At 37.6% G+C, this 22,025-nt stretch overlaps 1 long non-coding RNA gene across 1 annotated transcript; it reads left to right on the top strand.

Moving 5' to 3' along the window:
* LOC140824621 (uncharacterized) lies at nt 1–1,361 on the top strand. The gene is made up of 2 exons (XR_012116400.1): nt 1–217; nt 1,012–1,361. It is a non-coding gene; the product is annotated as an uncharacterized lncRNA (long non-coding RNA).
* Nucleotides 1,362–22,025: the final 20,664 nt, after the last annotated feature.

The following is a 22,025-nucleotide window of genomic DNA, read 5'->3' as shown; positions in this document are numbered from 1 at the left end:
TAACAAAACAACCGCAAATCTTATCATGGTTGTTGCTTCCTCCACTTCCTCAACAAACCAAACCCACGCTGCTTTGTATATTTTTCTCCCATTGCTTAAAGCGGCACACCATAGGACAACGACTTCCACAAGCATTCATCTACACCCAATCGTCGCATAACTTGAAGCCGCAACCAGTTTCAAATTCTTCTGAAGAATAACCCACACGAACTGTCATGTAAGAAACTCTTTCACAACGCCATGTTCTCACGATTTTCATATTTTTGTTTTGTTTTGTTTAACGTTAATGGAAAGAAGTAACATATATCCAAATTAATTTCTAATTGATTGTTTTTTCAATATTTTCCCCACAAATTTTTGTATACCCAAATTTCTAAATGCATCCGATTCATCGTGTTCTGTGAAGAATTATTAATGCATTAACGTATCCAAATACAGATCCCGGAATTTGGGTTTCGGAAAATTCAATTGTTTTGGTTTCAAACACCAAATTTGTTACGGGAAATTCAAATTGGGTTTGAGAAATTCATTTGTTTTGGATTTCGGGAGATTCAATTGGGTTTGGGAAATTTATTTGTTTTGGGTTTCGGGAAATTCATTTGCTCGGGAAATTCAATTGTTTTTGGAAATTCCATTTGAGTACATGCTTTAAATCTCCGTTCTTTCATCTCCATAGGAATGCAGTATCTGGGACAGTAAATTAGTTTCCTAAACTTTCTGGAAGCATTTTGTGTATGTATTGTCGCAAGAGTTTCAGAGATGGAGAGGTGTATGTGTTTGAGTTCGGGTAATTCAATTGTTTTGGGAAACTCCATTTGAGTTCTTACATGATTTAATTCTCTGCTCTTTCATCTCCATTGGATTGCAGTATCTAGGACGGTAAATTAGTTTCCTAAACTTTCTGAAAGCATTTTGTGTATGTATTGTCGCAATAGTTTCAGATATGGAGAGGTGTATGTGTTTGAGTGGCTAACATGATTTATAGTAGCCATTGTGATTGTTTGTATTCAGTTTACAAGTATTCCTAAATTATTCGAGATCAAGTGCGCCAACGAGAAGCAGTGGTGTCAGGCGGGAAGCCCTTCCATTTTCGTGACGGCCATGAATTTCTGTCCTCCCAACTATGCTCTTCCCAAAGACAATGGCGGGTGGTGCAACCCCCCTGAGGACCCATTTCGACCTCGCCATGCCTATGTTCTTGAAGATCACCGAATATCACGCCGGAATTGTGCCTGTCAATTATCGTAGGTATATTAATTTCTTTTCCATATGTTTATTTTTGTCTCTTTGCCAACCCACGTTGCTTTGTTTTTTGGTACATGTTCTAAGATATTGGACGCACATTAAAAATAAACATTTAAGCAGCAGTTCTCTTTTAAACGGTTACTCCGTAAATTTTACTCATATTTATAACAATCATATCAATAATATTTTTTAATATAAATTTATTTTTTAATAGGTAATTTATCTCAAAAAAATTAATATTTTTATGACATTTAAAAAAGCAGGTGTCACGCATAACTCAAGTTCGGTGTGAATTGTTTTGCAACAGAAATTTACAAACAACCGCATATTTTGTTCGGTTGTGAATGATTTATAGTAGCCATGTAATTGTTTGTATTCAAGTCACAAGTATTCATAAGTTATTCAGTTTTAACATGTTAATGATGAGCCTATTTAATTCACATATTAATCTAAATTGAATAAATTAGATTAAATTTCAAGATTATTATTGTGATTAAATTTGTTTAACTTATGATTTTTAATGCAGATGGTTCCTCTAACGGTTAATTTGTGTTTTGCTTAAATTTAATCGGTACGGGTGACACTCAGTTCAATAATTGCATTTGTTTTAACATGCATTTTACTATTTTCTTAATATCAGATCCAATTTTATGCTCGATGAATAACACATTGCTTCTTTCCCCATGTTTTTTCTTTTAATATTGTAAAGATATTTTGAAGTTTGATGAAATTATAATTTAATCATCAATTTCTAATTGCAACATTAGTCATTGCCCTTAAATGTTTTATAAATGATTGCATCAAGAACTGTCCCTCCATGATTTTGTTTGATCCACACAAACCTCTAATCATACCTCTGTATGAATTCAGATTCAGTTTCATATCCATCGATACCATCTCCGCCTTTAGTTTTAATGCCTCCTTTACAAAATTACCTCTACAAAGAGAACCAACCAACTCATTACAAATTTCCTCGCTAGGGACACCACCATTTTGGCACATCTGATCCAAAAGACACATTGCTGCAAATGGCATGTTCTCCTTGCATAAAGCAAGGATCAAATACAAAATACACATCATGATAGACTGTAACTCCCATCCATGTGATCTCTAATCAATGCGTAAATCAACCTATCTTGATCTTGGTATCCTTTTATGATAATCCAACAAGTGAAGTCATAAGGGTGAATCCCACTCCCAATCATGTCAAACAACAAGGAGCTTACCTCTTTCATCATTCGTTGCTTGCAATATCCATCTACGAGAGTATTATAGGCAAAAACATCTGGCTTCAACTCGCAATTAGCCATCAAATGGAACAACCGATGAGCCTTTCTCACACTACCTCCCTTACAAAGACCATTTATCAGGGATGTGAACTTTTAACTGCAACATTAATCATCAACTCGATTTTGATGAAGCATGAAAATCTTATCAACTCTCTACCAATATTTGTCGAATAGGAAAATGCTTCCGCTTTGCTTTGCATATGTGTGCTGGTATGGGCTGTTTTCGGCATTATTAATCAATTAATTTCACTACGCGTTGAACATTTGAAATGTACTTTAATGAGTTAGCTTTCCATCAAAATTACAAGAATCAAAATTTGGTGAGTATTAGTCAAGTTATGGGGAAAAAACCAAAGTCTGTAAACTAAAATTTTATGAGTTTTTATAGACTAAGCAATTAGGCAAAAGTTTTATATTGTTAAGTTATTTGAATGAATTTATGATATTATTGTGGGTGTATCTCACTGATAAAACCTTGATGTTAGGATCATGGAGACTATCTATCTTGGTGTAAGACTCCATTTTCTGAATCTCTGGATACCATTTTCCTTAAGTCATCAATACAACTCAACAAATTGATTTATTATTTCATTTCAGGTTTGCATATTGCCGAACAATAAAATTATTAAATTCTCCTTTATGTACTAATGATTTTACTTTTATCTTTCGTTGACAATCCATATTATTCAGTTACGCATTAAACATAATTTCTTTTAGATTTATATATGGAATTTTTGTTCATTCATTGGTGAAGCTGAAAGAGATCAACTTCATATTTTAATTTTAGTTTTTTCGTTATAAAATAATATCATAAAATACTCATTATTTAATTTTATCCCTACATAATAGTGACCATAATGTCATATAATATTTTTTTAAAATTATATATATATAAAACTACTATTATATCTTTTATATCTTTTACTATTTATTAAAATTATATCTTTTACTATTTATTAAAATTGGACATGCTAGAGTAACTAAACGATTCCTTGGTGATCTTTTTACAAAATTTTGATGTTTAGCCCTTTCTCTTTTTAGTAATTTTTTACCCCTTACGAGCGTTTTCCATTTTTTAAATTTATCGTTTGAATTCTAAAATCTTGAAAATATGACGCACATTTTGGAAGTTAGTTTCGGTTTCCCCCTTATGAATGTTCTCACATTTATATTTGTAGATCAAGGTTTTAATTTTTGACAAACTCTTAATTCTCTCAAGTTTTTTCATCTTCATTATTCGGTGTTCTTAGATTCATTTGTCATACGCGCAGTCAATTTACTCTCATCCAATTAACTGCATTTAACGAGGCTCACACTTGAAACTGCCTTAAGAGACACCACCTTTCATATGCGTTCAACACTGAACCAGACCTCGAGAACATTTTTTAATATTTGGACCCCAATTTTGTACCATTTAACTTGATTTTGCATTGCATATGTCTTTTACATCTTTTAAAAACAAATTTACTTAAAACACCTTACATATTTCTTTATTCTGTAATTTATTTAAAAATAAATTTCAAACTACAATTTTCATATCTTTTTCCTATCTTTTAGTGTATAAAAATTAATTTTTTTTATATTTGGTTTTATTAAACCCTAAAAGATAGCTGGTTGTGTTGCTCCAAGAATAGTAAGTGTTATTTGCGGTTCTTCGTTAGCTTTACTCAATCAAAACTATCAATACGCTAGAACAGATATGATTTAACTTATACATACAATGTGTAAAGATAAATACAGCTTTAATTGTTTTTGTTCAATTTGTTAGCTGAATTTTAGGAGGCAAATTTAAGGTTTTAGCTTCAATAAAATTTAGTTCGATGATATTATGATATTTTTTGGAAAATCATTTGACTATTTGTTTATTTTTTTTACGTTGGAGTTTATCATTATTTCACATGAGATGATATTGCGGTTTCAAAAGAATAATATTTTTTATGACCAACACCTATATCATGTAAGGTAACAAATTGAGTTTGACAGATTTATTTAAGCTTCGGAATCCATTGCCTTTCAAGATTCACGTACAAAATGTTTCGTTGTCATGTTGTTGTAATATCATAAATGTTTATTATATTAGCTCAATATATTCATGACACACGCAACACGTGTGCCTAAGTGGCTAGTACATATAAATTAGCCCAAGTAAAGGGACTCTCGGGAAGATAAATATAACTGCTAGTTTCAGCTATCTTTCCTGTGAAAATATTAAACTTCTTCTAAATAACTTAGAACTCTTTGATGAAAAGAATGTGGAAGAACTGCAAAGTGGATTTCCGAAATCAGGGGTGACCCTGATAAATGTTGGGAGCTCTATCGCTAGAGATGGATACTTATAAGATAAAAATATATAATATAATATAAATATGATTATTTAATATATTGGAACCATTTTATTAAGTGGTTTTCAATGATTTTCATTAATGTTAACTTTATTAAAATTCAAAGAGATGATCATCTAATCTCAAATACTTAAATTAAAATTTGAACAATTAAAAATTACCAATTAAAGATTCAAACAATTAAAATAAAATACAAAACAAAACTAAAAGATATTGTAGTGGACTTGTAATTACCTTAGCTTCCTTGTAGATACAATATTCGGACTTACCGAATTATACTACTTGTTGACAACCTGCTCTTGAGAGTGAAACAATCAAAGTCGCATCAATATAAAAGGTTAATTGAGAAGACAATAGTCAGTTGGTCTTCAAATGAAATGACTCAACCTTCAACTGATCACTCAGTTGCTGACCTAATTGATCTTGTCCAATAAGTTAACTAATTAATCGATAAATATTCCATAATAAGTGATGTGATTGTTAATTACGTATTTAATTGTTGTCTTTCAATGAATAGTATTTTAAAACGTGGCCCCACGAAGCTCATTTAACTAATCTTCTCCAATAAGTTAACTAAGCAATCACATACATATGTACTTGTCCCTGCATCACTTCAGTTTTTTTTTCTTTACGCACATTTTAGTCTACAAAGCAAATTAATACATAAAATTTTCTCTCTCGCAGTTAACCTATAGAGCCCAAAATTAGTATACGTGAAACTCGTGCATTTATTTAATTTGTTAAATTAATTATTTAAGTTTAAAATGATTTTAGAGATGCATGATTTATGAAATTGAATTATTTTAATTATTTATGTTTATTTGATGCACGTTAAAATGTTTTCTCGAGTTTATGTTTCAGGCGAATATTCGACGCGGAAACGAGGGAAAGAGACCCGAGACGATTTTTGACAATTTTAAAATGTAGTATTTTATTTCAAGTCAAGAAAATGACACTTTTAAATGATTTACGAAGTTTTAACATTTTTAGAAGCCTAATTTTATTTATTAAGCGATTTTAAGATTTTAAACTTTTGAGGTTTAAAACATGTGTATTTTTTTATTCAAATTTAGGGATGTTATTATTTTTAGTGGGGAATTATTATTTTATTTGGTATACTAATTGATTATTAGTATTTTTAATATATTAATTAAAATACTTTAACGTCATTCCCACTAACCACGTAAAACACACACACACACTTCTTTATACCCACCCACGTGCAACACACACACCACACACATACCTTTATTTTATTATGGTAATATGAGAAGAGAAGTTTTCTTGAAACTCTCTTTCAGCAGCCTCCATATCACCACCTCCCTCTCCAAATTTCCTTCAGCAATCCTTCGTTGATTTAGCAGCAAAAATCGTGTCTCAAGTCGTCCCTGATCATTTCCCGCACAGTATCGCTTCGATATTCACCGTATCGTGAGTTTTAAAGATCAAAGGCAAGTATATTCTTTCGTTTTATGCATCGATCTCGTCATAGTAGATATTTTGATGTATGTTGTGGGGACCCGGACGCTAATCAAGTTCATAATCGTCATTGGGATAATTTAATCAACTATAATAAACAGGGTCTAAATTTTTTTTTAAAACGCGGAACGTAATGGAAATCATACTATTATACATATCAGTATAAAATAAGGTACAAGTCCTGTACAACATACATTCAATACAGACTAAGGTTCAACAACTAGCTATCAAGTGTTTAAACCCTATTTACAGCAACATCAAAGTCTGTGGTCTCCACTCTAATCATGATCTCTCGTCATCTCCTCGACCTTGATCCTGTCCCACATGTTGTCATGCACACATACAAACACGACAACAGCCGGATAATTCCGGTGAGAATATAATCCCAGTATAAATCAACGAACATGCAATCATATAATCAATATAAAGCATGAAACAGATATCAGATATATATCAAAGTCTGAAACATAATTAATATAAAATTATCAATCATACTCGTGACTCCACGACTCAGACTAGACTCAATCCTAGTCTAGGGATCCCGGTTTCCAGATGTTGGTATTCCTATATCGACCAACAGTAATAGAAGAAACTCCGATTCAATCCACGTCGATATAACCAAAGATCCAGTGTCTTGACCTATCCGTCACAGACTGTGGCACTATCGCCAAAACACTATCTTGTGACATCGTGCAATGTGCCCGTGGCGATCCCACCACTATCAGGCACTTCTGCCACAAGATTACTCGTCTAATACATGTTTCCTATAACTCAATAGAACATCATATAAAATCAAATCAATGCATATGACAACAATAAGTATGCGATTTAGGGAAACTCAAGTATATCCTACTTGAGTCGATCTCCCAATACTACATTGACTTATACCTTTCGTTTGTAGTCTCGGTCAGAAGCAATATCAGTTCTGAACTCAAGACTGTCTCTGTAAATCTGAAACGACATATCGAGAATCATAATATCAATATTCTATTCTCAATTCACAACTGAATATGAATAATCTGATTTGAAGTCAAATCAACGGCATAACGGCACAATCTCAGTATCCCCGTCAATAGCGACAACGCGGGTGCACTGTCTTTGAACCGCGGGTGCACTGTCTGTGCGATCCCAACAATATATTTTGTGACTAAAATCGAATCGCAACGTCTCTTGTTAGGCCTTCGATAAATACATTAAATCATGCATTAATAATTGCTGATTACCAGCTCACATCTTGGGCATTACATTTCTCCCCCCCTAAGATACGATTTCGTCCCCGAAATCACAAGCAATTAATCATATCAATAAGAAGGAATGTAATAGAAACTGAATAGAAACTTACATCAGTGAAACAAGGCTGCAAATTCTTGTCTCATGTCTGATTCAGTCTCCCAAGTAGCTTCTTCGGTGCCATGTCGAGTCCCTTGAACTTTTACTAGCGGAATTGTCTTTGTTCTGAGCTTTTTTTCCTTACGATCGATAATCCGAATCAGTTTCTCGACATAACTCAATGTCTCATCCAGCTCGGTCTCGTCTGGCTGAATAATATGAGAAGAATCAGAGAGATACTTCCGCATCATAGATACATGAAAGACGTCAGGTATTCTCGATAATGAAGGCGGCAAGGCGAGTCGATAGGCACGATTTCCTATCTTCTCGAGAATCACATATGGACCAACGCATCGCGGAGACAACTTGAATTTCTTGCCAAATCTGACAATTCCTCGGAAAGGTGAAATCTTCAAAAATACTCTGTCTCCTGCCTCAAATACCAACGGTCGTTGTCTGATGTTGGCATATTTGGCCTGTCTATCCTGAGCTGCCTTCATTTTCTTCTGAATTACCTTCACTTTTTCAGTCATATCTCTGATCATGTCAGGTCCAATCTCAGGAACCTCAGAGATATCATCCTAATACAGAGGGGATCAACACTTCTTTCCGTACAACGCTTCAAAAGGTGCCATCTCAATACTCGTTTGATAGCTATTGTTGTACGAAAACTCACAGAGAGGCAATGCATCTTGCCAATTAGTGCTAAAATCAAGCACTACAGCTCTCAACATATCTTCCAATGTCTGAATCGTGCGTTCTGACTGTCCGTCAGTCTGTGGATGATAAGCGATACTTAGATGTAACTTTGTACCGAGAGCCTGTTGCAAACTCTGCCAGAAGTGCGAAGTGAACCGAGGATCACGGTCTGAAACAATTGACTTCGGCACTCCGTGCAATCTGACCACCTCTCTGACATAAATATCGGCCATCTGATCATATCGGTACGTCATTTTGTATGGAATGAAACATGCAGATTTGGTCAATCTGTCAATCACAACCCAAATCGCATCACAACCTCGGGAGGAACGTGGCAACTGTGTTACAAAATCCATGGAAATGTGATCTCATTTCCATTCAGGAATGGACAAACTCTGTAACAATCCTCCTGGTTTATTTCTTTCCGCTTTCACCTGTTGGCAATTCAAACATCTGGAAACAAATTCTGCAATGTCAGTCTTCATTTGTTTCCACCAAAACTGTTATTTCAAGTCATTGTACATCTTTATGCCACCAGGATGAATACTGAATCGACTACTGTGCGCTTCTGTCAATATCTGTTGTCTTAACTCTGAAACATTTGGCACAACTAGACGATTATTCACATACAGTACACTGTCACGTACTTGATACTCTGATCGATGTCCTGCTCTGACCATCGCAATCGAGTTTTGAACATTCTGATCAACTTTTTGAGCCGCTTTAATTTTCAAGATCAGCTCTGGTTCAGCCCGAATAGCACATAATATCAAAGGCTAACGATCTGTTTCAAAAGCTAATCCAGACAAACAGCAGTCTTCAATTAAATTGGAAACACCCATAGTCGATAAGGATAAAAAACATACCTTTCGACTCAGTGCATCAGCTGCTGCATTGGATTTCCCTGGATAGTATTTGATCTCGCAATGAAAGTCTTTTAATAAATCGAGCCATCTTCGTTGTCTCATATTCAATTCAGACTGTGAAAAAAGATATTTTAGGCTCTTATGATTAGAATAGATCTCAAACTTTTCACCATAAAAATAATGTCGTCATATCTTCGATGCAAAGACTATGGCTGCCAATTCAAGGTCATGAATTGTGATAGGATCGGTTATTGACTAAAGAGTGTTTAGAAGGGGGGGTTGAATAAACACTTCTACGAATTTAAATGTTCTTCGAAAAAGGTAGTTCAGTTTTATTACAAACTGAACTAAGTATCCCATCGGTCAATAACAATCAGTTAAACTGAATAAGCAGTTGCAGAAAGTAAACTGATTGAAAGATAGAGTATCTAACTGAAAATGAAAAACTGAAGTAAAGAAAACACAATATGTTTCTGGATGTTCGGAGATTTGAATAACTCCTACGTCACCCCTTCTATCTCAAGGATAGGATATTCACTAAAAGACTTTGATCGAGTACAACACTTGTACAGACCCACTTCAATTAGGACTTATCTACTGCCTAAACTGAAACTCTTAGTATAATACAATGATTTCTGTGAGTAACTGAACTTAGCACTTATTGAATTATCAATATTACAGAGTGCTAGTTTGCTCAACTTGTAGCCTTGATTGCTACGAATAGATCTAATAAGAGTGAGCTGAGATTTTGACAGAGTAATAGCAAGTTTGAGATTGATAGATCATCGTTTTTCTTCAACTGCTCTTTAGTCATATTTATAGACTTGTCTTTCAACGGTAACTTTGAATTTATGTATCCGTTGATTGCTACTTCATCATTTCTTGGACAGTGTTCTTGATTGCCACTTCATTATTGATTGTAAACGGCGTTTTAATTTCAATAGCCGAAATACGTTGTTCTATGCGGTGCGGCTTTCCATATTCAGTTGCTGTCTGATATGTCTTTATGTCTGTTGAATGATCTTTCCCGAGGTATCTTCAGTTGAGAGACTTTAATATTTTCGGCTGAATGTTTTAACTGATCAGTTTGTGTCAGCTGATTTCAGTTGATAAGTCCAGCTGCCGAATTTGCTTTCGCGTATTAGTTGATTTAATCGATTGATTTATGTTTTGTCAAACTCCAGAATTTAGTTTCCAACAATTTCCCCCTTTATGGTGTTTGACAAAACCAAGAGATTTAACTCAGCTCTTTGTTGATAATAGATTACGCAACTGAATCATAGAATAGCTGGGTTCCTTGTAGATAATATAAAGTCTGAGAAAATGATATCAGTTGATAATAATAGTCTGATTAATTCTTCAACTAATTCTTCAGCACAACTGAATCATTAAATAACTGGACAAATGAAATCAGTTGCTTCAGCTGCTTTCCCCCTTTTTGTCAAATACCTCCATGTTGTCTGAGAGCTTTCTAACATCGATGGATAGAAGTTTTACATCTGATGAGATACTTGTGGCCATAGTAGTGAAGGAAGTCTGCAGTAATTCTATCTGCTTTGAAACGAAGGTTTCCAGTCGCCCAATTCTTTGACTGTTTACATCCTGATTTGTAGAGAAAGAGTTGACTAGTCCCTTCTTCAGATCCTTTACAGTTTGGATAAGAGAGTCCATATTGGCTTGAAGTTTATTCAGTTTCTCTAAGTTGGATGCATGTGAATGGTCCAGCTTTAGAGTGTGAGATAGTTGTGTGTTCTGAATTTTGGAGATGGTAGAGATCATTTGCTCCATATTATTCTGTAAGTGCTGAACTTCTTCCAAGATAAGTTCAACATCTGAAGAAGATGAAGGAGGAGACTGATAAGATGTTCCTGGTTCTTTAGAGATGTGCTCAGAAATGACCAAAGTTTGATCAGTTGAGACTGATTCAATAACATTTTGAACTGAAATATCAGTTTCATTTATTTCTCCTTGAACTGGAATATCATCAGCAGTGATTTCATCTAGATCCTGAGGTGGTGAAGGAGGGTTCTGTTCAGCAGATGATAAAAGAACTGAAGTTGGTGCCTCTAAAGGATGATTGATTAAAGTGTCTGGCTCATTAGTTGGGTGAACCGGATCAGTAGATAGATCAGGTTGTACAGATTCTTTTAAAGCAATAGTGACCTCCGGATTGATTTGATCAGCAGAGTGATCAATTGTAGATGTTTCCTGAACGACTGACAGAATGACTTCATCAACGTTTCCCAATTTCAGCTCAGCCTCAGAATACATCTTAGGAATATTAGTTGTAGGTGCTGTCTCGGATGAAGATGGAGCAATTGATGAAATACCTTCTGGTTGAGATGAAGAACCAGTCTTTAATTTCTGCTTGCAGTGTTATCAGATCTGTTTCCAATTGAGCATAGACTGCTTTGTCGTTGAATGCAGTTGGACTAAGGGGATTAAAGTTTTGCCTGAGTTCAGCAACTATTTTCTGCAACTTTTGTTCCCGAGATAAGTCAAAGAAATATTTATTCCTTTGCAGAGCTCGCTGAATAGAGGAAGCCTTAACTGTTTTTAACACTAGTCGTTCTAGATCAATAAATCTTTTCAACTTGGATTTATTGCTCAGTTCCTTAGCAAAAACATTAACCCTGAAATTGACCCATTCCTCAAAAACTTGGTGCTTCTCTGCTGCAAATGTATTGACTTCTTGCCAGATGAGGTCAATGTGAGTCTGAATTGCATTTGAGGGTCTGGGTTCTTCTTGAAGTTTACTCTTGCCCTTAGAGTCACTCAAAATGTGTGGGATAGTTAATCTTGATGTAGTTGCGTCAATATTTTCTCTGAGTATTATTCCGGTGGGTCTGGCAAACGGCAAAGAAGAGTAAGGTGAGATACTAATCAGTGGAGCTTTGACCCCTGGAAGTTTTGATGATTTGCTGGATGCAGTGATGTTTGGCAGAAATGAGGATAATGGTAACTGATCCTCAGTTAAGGATGCAACTGAAACTTCCTTTGAGAAAACATCCTGGATTGGCTGTTGAGCTCCTGTATCCATTACCTGATTAGTGGATGTGGGTTTATCATGATCAACTGATTTGATCTTCAGTGTCCTTGGTTTCTTGACAATTTGAAGAGGTAGAATCTTCTGACTATCAGGATCACTGAGAGTCAGTTTGCGTTTTGACTCTTTCTTCTTTGTTAAGTTCTTGGCAACTTTGACTGATTTGGGAGCAGCCTGCTCCATCCCAATTTTCTTCTTGATCTTGATGAATTTCTCAGGAGAAAGATCTAATTTGGTTTTTGATGGTAGAATGTTTTTAGCATTGAACACCTTGAATCTTGATAATCTGTCAGAATCATCAGCAATTAACCCTTGGTTTTTCAGCAGATAACTGAGCTGGACAGCAAAACCTTTGGATTGCTTAGTAGAAGAGAACATGTTCTTCAAAATAGTGAATAGAAGATGCTTCCAGTTGATTCGTCGTCCAGTCATGATTACTGTGATGAGTTGAAACTTTTCCAGAGTCAGAGCAGCAAAGGACCCAGCCTTCGCCAAAAGCCCTTTGGCTACAATGTCTGCCAGCAGTTGCACCTCGTGCTTTAACTCCTTCTTGGGATCGGAAACTTTGATTTTCCGTCCATCTGCAGAGAGTAAAGTTTGCATCTCTTCGATTTCCGATGATTTGATCTCAGAAATTTGTGCTAGCCCATCAGAAGACAGTAAAAACAAATCTCCAAAATAATCTTCAGAGATGATCATTAGTTTGTTATTGATGATAGCAGCAATGTTTTCATCAGAATTGATGAATCCTGTTGAATAGAAGTCGTGAAGCTCTTTGGGATAAATTTCCTGAGCGTAGAGACCCAAAAAGGGTTTTAAGCCTGCTGATTCTAGTTGCTGAAATACTTTCTTTACATCAGCGTCTGTAATGGACATAATTGAGTTGAAGTTGATAGCCATGGCGTTCAAAAGATGTGCTGGAATTTGGTTTGCCATTTGAAAGTGTTAGAAACTCTGATATCTCTCAAGATAAAAATTAAGAGAAAGGAGAGTTCTTTAGAAAGATAAAATGCTCGTAAAGGAAAGCTGAAATGAAGCGGGGAATAGTACTAATGTTTGTGACTGTTTGAATTTTCGGACACGTGTCAGTCCAGTAAAATTTTTGAGTAAAAAGATGTGTACGTGTACTGTAATCGTGTGTGTAAAATAAAGAGCGGTTAAAAATGTATACACGTTATAAACTGAAATTCATCATGAATTAGCAGACAGTCATGTCATTTGATGTGGAATATAATAGGTTTAATTATTTAACTTTCATGAGAAGATTAGTTGAATAATCAACTGAACGATCAGTTAGGAAAAACTGATTCCTTTCAGTTGAGAATTCACTAACAACTGTCTTCTCAGTTAACTTCTTAAACCTTCATTCCCCCTAAATAGATGCATTAAATAAAATAATCCTGATTAAGAAAATCCCAAGGCTTGGTAGTGTAATCGTTTTTTGAAGGAGTGTCCTTTCATCTTCTTTGACCTGGCCTATAAATAAGAATAGAGAAGTTAGTCACAAGCATCAGCAGAAAATACTCAAAGATAAATGACAGGAGCAAGTAGTTCAAATGTTGATCCTTTTTCGCTGGAAGCACAGAAAGCTGCTATAGAAGACAAAGTTTTCTATGCTAGTCTTCCCTACTGGGAAGAATTACAGGAGCTCGAGCTCTTGTACAACTCAGGAAAGGTTACTTCGTTCAGGAGGATGGCCCAACTGAGAGAGGTGCGAGAGCACTTAAAGATTTCTGCAGAGGTGGATGCCTTCAAGGAAGGCCATCTCTATGAGCTGATGCTGCGCAAAGAGTTGGAGACTCTTAACAGCATCTCTTCTTCACACAGTTTCTGCAAAACTTCGTCCTCAGCACTAGCTGCTTGGATGAATATGTGGATAGCTAGTGTGAAGGAAACTTATGATAATGTAATCCTTTCAAATATTTATGGATGAATAAAATATTTATTGCATCGTTTTGTTTTATTTCTTCACACAATTATCTGTTATATGATCTAATGAAATGCTAACAGTCATCAGTTTTGATAAGTAAACAAATGAACTGATGAAAAACTAATTTTCATAAGTTGATAATGAAACAACTAATAAAATTCAAACTGTTATCAGTTGACAATGATCAACTGATATCTTAAATGTCCTTGGTAAATGTGAGAGACGCTTTAATTGACTTGTGATTCTTCAACTTCTTCAACACCTTTTTCTTATAAATGAGATGATAGTGATAAAAATGTGATTCCACATCAGTTCAAAACTATTTCAACATGTCTGATTCTGTTGCATGCAGTAGCACTCACGTTCATGTGACTGATCAGTCAGCCCCTCGCTTAACTGAAATTAAAAGAAAAATGGAAAGATATGTCTTTCAGAAGGTATTGACAACCTGGGAAAAGATTTATGAGTTGAAGATGGTGAGTGACAGTGGAGTCATTCCTACTCATGCTCAGGAGGCAAGAGCACTGAAATACCTTGCTCGTTTTGAGGTTAGGCATGTTAATTATTTGGTTGAAGACAAATGTCTTTTAGAAGCAATGCTATGGAAGGAGTGGCATGTTGTTGATAAGATCTCAAAGTCAAGGGCATTTGCTGGAGTTCGAATTTATGAGTTAAATGATTGGGTTAGGGCATGGCTAGATACAATTGGATCTATGATTTCTTCTGTAAATTGGGAACGTTGGTATTCTTAGTGAAATATTATTCTCAATTTGTTGTGTTCTTATTTTCTGCACTTAATTCTGTTAGTGAAGTTATATTACTAATAATATCTTAAGATAAATCAATTAAACCAAGAATATTTCAGAAATAAGAAAACTTAGCCTCTGGTAATGGTTTTGTGAAGATGTCTTGTAGTAGCCCGAATTCCAAATTGGGTAATTAACGGATTAATGGTGATTAAGAAGGTTTAATGTGTAATTTTGACCGTGGTCATGATCGGACGGACCGAAGATGGTTCGGTAGCACCGACGAGTTCGGACGATCCGAAGTGAGTTCGGTGGATCCGATCATGAGGTGTCAAGAGCCGATGGACACGTGGGAGTTCGGATGTTCCGAAGTGTAGGTTCGGTGGATCCGATCATGAGGTGTCAAGAGCTGATGACACGTGGGAGTTCGGACGTTCCGAAGTGAGTTCGGTGGATCCGATCGTGAGGTGTCAAGAGCCGATGGACACGTGGGAGTTCGGACGTTCCGAAGAGTAGGTTCGGTGGATCCGATCGTGAGGTGTCAAGAGCCGATGGACACGTGGGAGTTCGGACGTTCCGAAGTGGGTTCGGTGGATCCGAACATAGCCTATAAATAGTGCTCGGATTTCCTCATTTTGTATTGACAATCTTTGAGTTGTGTCTCATATTTGAGAGATTTGGAAGGTTTCTAGGGTTAGTTGCCGGTCGAGCGATAGCCAAGAGCTGCCAGGATTGGTAGTGTAGCGACGCCTGAGTTACGAGGCAATCGACATCAAAGGGCTGTCGACGGACGAAGGTAAACCCTAAACCTTTGGTAGTACTGGTTTTGCTAGTTGAGCATGGTAGTATTGTTCATTGGGTATGCTTTTGATGCATAGGCTTGTTCTAGACCTGATTAGCGGTGTTGTGTAAGGCTAGGCTTGCTGTGATAGAGGTACGAAAGTACTATCCGAGATATCCTGGTTGAGTATACATTCTTATATGTGTTGCATGATTATGTGGTGCATTGATATATGTCATATGATGCATGCTATTATGTCACGTTTATTACTGCATGTTGCATTTCATGTTGAGCCGTATCTCCTTCAAGATAGCCTTTACTGTTGAGCTGTATCTCTTTCGAGATAAGCTATATCTTGTGGGGCCGCTCAGCCCTGTCTTGTCTTGTGGACGCATGGACACCGAGAGTACACAGTGGCCGACGGGTCGGGAGGGCTTCGGTGGTCCGGGACATTTTAGGTCCACGTCTGTTCTTGCAGTGGATGCAGTGACCCAGAGGTTGGACCGCGCGGCACTATCCACTTGGCGCCTCTAGACTGAGCATTTTGAGATCCTTTGTTACTCCTGTTTCTTGACTACCCTGGTATCATATCATAGCATGTGCATTTCATATAGGTTTGTATACTCATGCTTTTGTACTGGGCGTTCTTATCGCTCACGTCCTCGGTTTTTGTTTATCTTGGACACCCCATTCCCACGGGGCAGGCCTCAGGTTGGACAGCTCGGGAAGAGCAGGAGGAGGACAGTGAGTAGCTGGTTGGTTTAATTCTTCGGTATCTCTTTGATTCGATTTGGTTGTAGCAGATACTTTCAGTTAGTTGAGTATTTTGGTTTTCGATTGGGTTGTATAAACTATCATTTGTTGGTATTTTCCGCTGTTATCTCTGATTTTTATTAATTAAGTTAGTTGCATGCTTAGTTCTCAACTAGTAGGTGATTCTGGAACGGGTCACTACATGTCTGCTGCTTGTTGTTCCGTTGAGACGTATTCTAATCTGATGTTCTTCTTCAGTGCATGATCTCTGATGAAATGATGTCTGACATCTATATGCTTAGTCCTGGAGTGAAGAACTGGATTGTATGTAATAGCAATTGTACTCGTGTTTTCACAGAATATTGGTGATTCCTTTGCATCAACAACATAATCTTTCAGTTGTCGCTGAATCCAGAGTAGTTGGGCACAGCAGCTTCCAGCAGCAAGATATTCTGCTTCAGTTGTGGAAGTTGCTATGGATGTTTGCTTTTTACTAAACCAAGAGATCAGTCTGTCTCTGTAAGGCTCGAGATTAGTAGTCTTCATTGACGTACGACTCGGAAGATATGAGAATGCATGTCATAAGATGAAAGTATAAACTATTGCATGAATTATCGAATTTTGAGCAAGCATGGCCGAAGCCATACCGCACCTGCGGTACTTGTAGACACCGCACCCGCGGTGCATGGACAGTAAGTTGGCCAAAATTTCCGTAGCATCACCGCACCCGCGGTGCAGCAAGACCGCACCCGCGGTGTACAGACCGCACCCGCGGTGTTGTAAAGACCGCACCCGCGGTCTACATTTTAGGAAAATGAAATTGTGGCCGAGAGCATAGCGCACCCGCGGTGCTAACATGACCGCACCCGCGGTGCTGCATGCGAGAAGTCCACCCCTTCGTCTTAACGTGACACATGGCATGGTATATATATAGAACGGTGCTGATTCATTTCTTACTTACGTTCAGCAGCTGAACCGAGAGAATCCTTCAATTTCCTTCAAGGTTTGAGGTAAGATATTTTAAGATTTAGACATCCGAATTTAGTTTCGATTTCGGTTTTGAACTCCTTGCATCAAGGGCTTCAAAAGGATATATGTTTTGTTAAGTTCCAGCATGTTTTGATTCATATATGTTGGGAGAATTATGATTTAAGTTAAGAAATGTGTTCTTATGATTATAAGGATGGTAGATTTGAAACCGGAACGAAGAAATGATATTGAACTCAATTGTTATGAGTTTTAGCATATATTGACATGAGATTATGCAGATTCTGTGATCTTGTCATAGATATTATGATGATTATGAGTTGAGAATTGCATAATGTTGATATATGATGAGATTTGGATAGACCGATATTGAGAAATCATGTCGTTATGCCGTCCGACTGTACCAAGATCACATATAGAATTAGATAGGTGTTGAATTGAGTTGGGAATTGATATTGTATGTCTCTACATTGCCATTTCAGATTTGGAGTGACAGAGTTTATATCCCGACTTCGAGACTTCGATTTAATTCAACAAGAAAGGTATAAGCTATGTTCGTTTGGGAAGCCACAACTCAAATAAGATATTATTTGAGTTCCCAAACCAAAATCACATACTAGAATTATTGTATATATGGTATCATGTTATGAATTGTTTATAGAATTATATTCAAATCTTGTAACATGGTTATGCTTTGATTTTAGCATTGTATTTACATATATATGATCATTGTGATATTCAGATATGAATATAAGCATGCTTTGTTTACAGATTGATATTCATTGCATTTAAGATAGGAGAGTCGTTGACAGTCATTGTCAACTATCTAGATGTTCGGTGTATCTCAGCTTAGGAGTAGCCATTACTCTTATTGCAGCCGTTGATACAGTTCTGACCGAAATCTAGGAATAAGACGTATAGTCACCCCGAGTGGGAGGGTAGGTGGCAGCCATTGACGTCTTATTCACACCGGGATCCCTAGAGTTCTAATCGAGTCGAGTCCAGACATGGTTTGATTCGCATTGCATTGCATGTACATATGATGTCATTCATGATAGCATGTTTCATGTTTAATTGATTATATGCATGTATACATGTTTATACTGGGATTTGTTCTCACCGGAGTTTCCGGCTGTTGTTATGTCTGTATGTGTGCATAACAACAGGTGGGGCAGGATCTGGGTCACGCAGAGGATGAGAGATGGACATAGCGTGGTGATCTCGGGCATAGCAGAAGAACTAGTAGTTGTACTTTTGGCATGTACTGTATTTAATTACTAGTTGTCGAATATGGTTTGGAACCAGACATATTTGTATCTTATGTTTGTATATTATGTTGTTGAATAACATAGAATCTTCTTATGTAAACTTTCATTTGAGTTAATGTAAAAGCAAAAAAAAAAAAAAAAAAAAAATTTGACCCACTTTTTATATTAACGATCCATTGAATCCCAAAGAAAAGAGTTAGAGCCCGGGTCACCACAACAGGTGGTATCAGAGCCGTAGGTTCTGTAGACTGAGATATGATAGAATGAGCGGGGTAGATCGAGTCTTCTTCCTTGCTTATGATGTGCTAGCATGTTTATTGCTTTCTTTATTACATGTTGTTTGTTATTTGATTGATTACAGCATGTAATAAACTGAATCAGAACCAATTCTAGATCAGAGGTAACTGACTAGAGGAGGGCTGAGACAGTTGTATATCTTGTATTCTAATCAGTTGGATTATTAGATACATGCCTCCTAGAAGAGCAGTTGTGCCAGTACGACCACCAGCGCCAGAACAGGGTAGCACATCCGGAGATACGATGGACGTCACTGCTACGCCCATGGAGACTCTATTAAAGCGATTCCAGTCATTCCGACCACCGACCCTCAAGGGGACAGAAAATGCAATCGAATTTGAAAGCTGGTTGGAGGATATCGAAATGTTATTCGAGTCTCTGGAATATAGTGACGAGAAGCGAGTGAAACTCATTGGCCATCAACTGCAAGACGTGGCTAAATATTGGTGGGTGAATATAAGGAGGGCACTAGAACAGCGTGGCACTGAGGTTACATGGAAAGCATTCAAGACGGAGTTCTATCAGCGATTTTTCCCTGTATCCTATCGCAAAGATAAAGGCGCTGAATTCGCAAACCTGAGGCAAGGGCAATTGAACATTGAAGAGTACGTTGCTAAATTTTCTTCCTTGCTTCGCTTTGCACCTCACGTTTCAGGTAATGATGAGGCCATGGCAGATCAGTTTATAAACGGCCTAAATCCTGATGTCTTTACATTGGTCAATACTGGGAGACCCAATAATTTCGCTGAAGCATTGAACCGTGCCAAAGGAGCTGAAGCAGGGTTGCTTAGGCAACGGAGTGTTCCATATGTTGCTCCGAGTCCGAGACCGCCACTACCTCCAGCACAACATCCTCCTCGATTCGAAAGTAGTGGTAGCAGTAGTGGACGCAAAGATCAGTTGAAAGCAAAGGGCAAACAGTTTAAGAGGGCAGGGAGCAGTTCTTCGAGCTCCAGCGGGTCAAGACAGAGAGGTCTTGGCCAGGGTTTAGAGGCGATGAGTGGATATTGCAGTACGTGTGGAGGTAAGCATGCCACATAACAGTGTCAGGGTGTAGTGGGCAGGTGTAACATATGCAAGCAACCGGGGCATTATGCCAAGGTCTGTCCTCAGAGAAGTGGTGCATCGAGATTTCAGGCTGCAGGGTCGTCTGCCTCAGTGACTCAGCCTGAGAGGCAAGTTTCATCTGTTCACTCATTTCAGCCGCCACCTGCACAGACCCAGCCTCGCGGCAGAGGTGGCCAGATAGGGAACCAGCCCCAGAGACAACAGGCTCAGGTGTTTGCGTTGACATAGGAGCAAGCACGGGATGCCCCAGATGATGTCATAGCAGGTAACTGTTCTCTTTGCAGTTATCCTGCTTATATATTGATAGATACAGGTGCATCACATACATTCATATCAGAACAATTTGCATTACTGCATTCTCTGCCTGTTGAGTCGTTGTTAGATGTCGTGTCGATTACTTCTCCATTAGGAAGTGGTTTGATATCGGTGACTACGGTTAGACATTGCATCTTACAGTATGAGGGTCATGAACTTGATCTAGATTGCATAGTACTTGGGCTAGCTGACTTTGATTGCATTGTTGGAATTGACATATTAACAAAGTACAGAGCCACCGTGGATTGTTTCCACAAGATTGTCAGATTCAGACCAGAAATGACAGACGAGTGAAAATTCTACGGAAAGGGTTCCAGATCTCGGATTCCCTTGATTTCGGCTTTGTCTATGAATAAGTTGTTACAGAAAGGAGCAGATGGGTTCCTTGTGTATGCTGTAGATGTACAGAAATCTAGCCCGACATTGGCAGATTTGCCAGTAGTACGGGAATTTGCAGATGTGTTTCCAGAAGAGATTCCAGGGTTACCTCCGGTACGAGAGGTAGATTTTAGTATTGATTTGATTCCAGCTACCACTCCTATTTCGAGAGCTCCGTATAGGATGGCACCGATAGAATTGAAAGAATTGAAGGCACAGTTGGAAGATCTTCTAGCCAAGGGATATATCAGACCTAGTGTATCTCCTTGGGGTGCTCCAGTACTTTTTGTACGAAAGAAAGATGGATCGATGCGACTATGTATTGATTTCAGGCAGTTGAATAAGGCAACGATCAAGAATAAATATCCTTTGCCTAGGATCGATGACCTATTTGATCAGTTGCAGGGATCCGCTGTGTATTCTAAGATTGACTTGCGATCCGGATATCACCAGCTCAGAGTTCGAGATGTAGATATACCGAAGACAGCATTTCGAACCAGGTATGGGCATTACGAATTTATTGTTATGCCTTTTGGTTTAACAAATGCTTCGGCGGTATTTATGGGCTTATGAATCAAATCTTTCAGAGGTATTTGGATGATTTTGTTATTGTCTTTATCGACGACATTCTGGTGTATTCTAAGAACAGGAATGAGCATGCCGAACATCTCAGAATTGTGTTGCAGACACTGAGAAATGAGAGACTGTATGCCAAATTGTCAAAGTGTGAATTTTGGTTGAATCGAGTTGTCTTTTTGGGACATATTATATCTGGAGATGGTATTTCGGTAGATCCGAGTAAAGTGGAAGCTGTGATCAATTGGCCGAGACCGACTTCTGTGCCAGAAATACGCAGTTTCATGGGTCTAGCAGGATACTATAGACGATTCATCCAAGATTTCTCCCGAATTGCCAAGCCAATCACACAATTGACACAGAAGAATGCGCCATTCCTATGGTCTGAGGAGTGTGAGTCGAGCTTTCTAGAATTGAAGAAGAGGCTGACCAGTGCACCTGTCTTGATGATTCCTTCAGGTACGGGTAATTTCGTTGTATATTGTGATGCCTCTCACAGAGGTTTGGGATGTGTTCTTATGCAGCGAGGTCATGTGGTCGCTTATGCCTCAAGACAGTTGAAGACTCACGAGATTCGATACCCCATTCATGATCTTGAATTGGCGGCTATCGTATTTGCACTGAAGATCTG

This window comes from Primulina eburnea, chromosome 2, assembly GCF_022965805.1.
Source record: "Primulina eburnea isolate SZY01 chromosome 2, ASM2296580v1, whole genome shotgun sequence".
Classification (NCBI taxonomy): domain Eukaryota; kingdom Viridiplantae; phylum Streptophyta; class Magnoliopsida; order Lamiales; family Gesneriaceae; genus Primulina; species Primulina eburnea.
This window is presented reverse-complemented; position numbering and strand designations above follow the sequence as displayed.